The sequence below is a fragment of the Schistocerca nitens genome, chromosome 3 (assembly GCF_023898315.1).
Source record: "Schistocerca nitens isolate TAMUIC-IGC-003100 chromosome 3, iqSchNite1.1, whole genome shotgun sequence".
Lineage (NCBI taxonomy): Eukaryota > Metazoa > Arthropoda > Insecta > Orthoptera > Acrididae > Schistocerca > Schistocerca nitens.
This window is the reverse complement of record NC_064616.1, coordinates 702,030,468-702,033,445: the sequence shown is the minus strand read 5'-3', so window position 1 is coordinate 702,033,445 and position 2,978 is coordinate 702,030,468. Positions and strand designations below refer to the sequence as shown.

The window sequence follows — 2,978 nt, the reverse complement described above, 5'->3', positions numbered from 1 at the left end:
AGCTGAAAGGTGTAGCTAATTGTTACAAGTAAAACATTTCTGATGTTCACTGTGGTTTCAATTTGGCAATCAATCGGAGCTTACTTTCTGAACAGGCCTCGTATAATGGACGTACGAGTACAGGTTGCAGACGCATGGTTGATGACATATGGAAGTTTGGGTCTGCTCGTGAGATGTGCACGGATGGCCTAATGGTAAGGCGACCGCTAGCGATAAGCGGTAAATCCTGGTTCGAGTCCCGGTCTGGAACAAATTTTCATTGTCGTCATTCCATTAAACAGCTGATGTTTGGCCATATTTGCAATTGCAAAAACTTTAATGTATACACTTGGAAACGGTGTAGTGGGAAGTCCCAAACCACCTGTTGGATTCTCCAAACATTTCTCCCTCAGACTACCACATTCTTCGGACAATGACGCACAGTGTGGCTGACCAGCACTTACTGTCACTGAATCGATTCATGGATCTTCTCAAATGACGCCCACTTCTATAGCTGAGAGATTCGAATGCTGCCCGAAAGATGGAAGAAGGCAGTGGTCAGAAATGGCCAAAACTTTAAATAAACTTCGAGAAAAAACGCCGGAAGAAAAGTTGTAGACCTAATGTAGTGGAAGTGTATATAACATTCGTCGAGTTCATTTATGCGAAGATTTACCTTTCTACCGAGCGCTTTAGGAATTGGAGCACTAATCTTCACTTATTTAGGTTGTCCCATGTATTCTGGCTTGCCAAGCGATCCTTAATTTCTGTATTGGATAATACAGGCTTCCACCGATACCCTGTAGTTTAAGACGCAACAACAGTCGTCTTTGCATCCTATGTATGTCCTCCATGGCTTTTGTTAGTGTCAGTTGACGCACCATGTGTTGACTCTATAACGTGACAATAGGTGAAACTGTTGCCTCGTTATACTCTGTAAGAGATTTTAATGGTAACCGGAAGTTCTTTAGACCGATGTCTACAATTTTGATCACGATTTTCTGTCGTGTTTTGATATTATGGTGCCTGCCGAAGTGGTCGTGCGGTTCTAGGCGCTGCAGTCTGGAACCGCGAGACCGCTACGGCCGCAGGTTCGAATCCTGCCTCGGGCATGGATGTGTGTGATGTCCTTAGGTTAGTTAGGTTTAACTAGTTCTAAGTTCTAGGGGACTAATGACCTCAGAAGTTGAGTCCCATAGTGCTCAGTGCCATTTGAACCATTTTTGATATTATGGTAGTGAAAATTTTGTCTGTTGTTCAGCGAAAAGGTTTGCTTTTATTACAGAGCGTAATTTCTGCTGGCTGCTCACCTCCTTTTTATTAGTTTAACTAATAATGAAATAATTTACCAGAATAAATACTAAAAATATTTTAATGAGAATGGGATATAAATTTCGACGCAGTTCGAAATAGCCCGAAAGCCTTCTTTAGTAGAACAATAGAAGAGTAATGACAACAGCAATACTGAATGAGATTTTCACTCTGCAGCGGAGTGTGCGCCGATATGAAACTTTTTTTTAATTAAATGTGGAACGTTTCACGATTTTGCGTGTCATCCTTGCGCAGGGGCCATGCTAATTTTCTCTGTATCGTTCCAATTTTAGTATATGTACCGCCGAAGCGAGTACGGACTGAGCTACCCAAGCACGATTCACACCCCGTCAACACAGCTTTATTTCTGCCAGTACCTCGTCTTCTACCTTCCAAACTTTACAGAATCTCTCCTGCGAACCTTGCAGAACTAGAACTCCTGAAAGAAAGGATATTGCGTGAGTCGTAGCTCAGTTGGTAGAGCACTTGCTCGCGATAGGCAAAGGTCCCGAGTTCGAGTCTCGGTCCAGCACACAATTTTAATCTGCCAGGAAGTTTCAACAGCAATACTACATTTTGAAGGACTTGCGGAGTTATGAATCAATTTTTCCAGTCTCGATTGAGAGTTGCACAGATAGAAGGATACAAATATAAGGTACAGTGCCGGCCGCGGTGGTCTAGCGGTTCTAGGCGCGCAGTCCGGAACCGCGCGACTGCTACGGTCGCAGGTTCGAATCCTGCCTCGGGCATGGTTGTGTGTGATGTCCTTAGGTTAGTTAGGTTTAAGTAGTTCTAAGTTCTAGGGGACTGATGACCACAGATGTTAAGTCCCATAGTGCTCAGAACCATTTGATTTGAAGGTACAGTAGAAAAATAAAGTTGTTGTCATTAATGACCATCGGGCACACATCACGGAATTTTATCGAGGTGTGAATAGGAGAGAGTGTTCTACAATGGGCACTTTTCAGACTTTCACCTTCAGCCAGCTCTGTAGTAAAAGTTCAACACTTTTTCTTATTCCATTTTTAGATAACGGCACTCACATTTTATGTGCTGTAGTCTTTTTCAGAAACTACAATATGTACTCCAAAAAACTAAGGTTTTTACAAATGTGAAAAAAATTCCAAGGAACAACATCGTCATGTACCAGGAACAAATATCAGACTGTAATTTAAAATCATTGCAGGCGAGAAACTTTTGTCTGTACTGTATTTAGTTGTCATTCTGTTACACTGGTACTCTACTACACATCAATAATCAGTTAATAAAATTAAATTAAGAAAAATTATTAAAATAAATCAGTTACAAGTTTAATATATTTTGAAATTGAAGCTGTTGGAAACTAACACCAATTTTCATTTTCAAGACTGATAAAATTGTTAAATCATTAATGAAATTAAGTTAAGTTGCTAATATCCCACCTTTCATGGCGAAAGAACTTAATCTAATTCAAGGTACAAGATGGTGCACGACCAACAAAGTATGTCTTTACCGTCTCACGTTATACATTTAGCTTTAAAAATATGTACAGTTTTACTCGTCATACAATTTTATGACTGAAAAATTAACGGTATCTTCCAAATATCTTTAACGTGCTATGCAGCACTTAAGTATGTAGGACTCGAAATATTTACGAATGCCGCACAAAACACAACCGCATGTCTAGCAACAACATAAGCTACAGAAAA

General features: G+C 40.4%; 1 non-coding gene across 1 annotated transcript; it reads right to left on the bottom strand.

Moving 5' to 3' along the window:
• Positions 1-1,500: 1,500 nt before the first annotated feature.
• On the bottom strand, positions 1,501-1,607 carry LOC126250454 (U6 spliceosomal RNA). The gene has a single exon (XR_007545690.1). It is a non-coding gene; the product is annotated as a U6 spliceosomal RNA (small nuclear RNA).
• Positions 1,608-2,978: the final 1,371 nt, after the last annotated feature.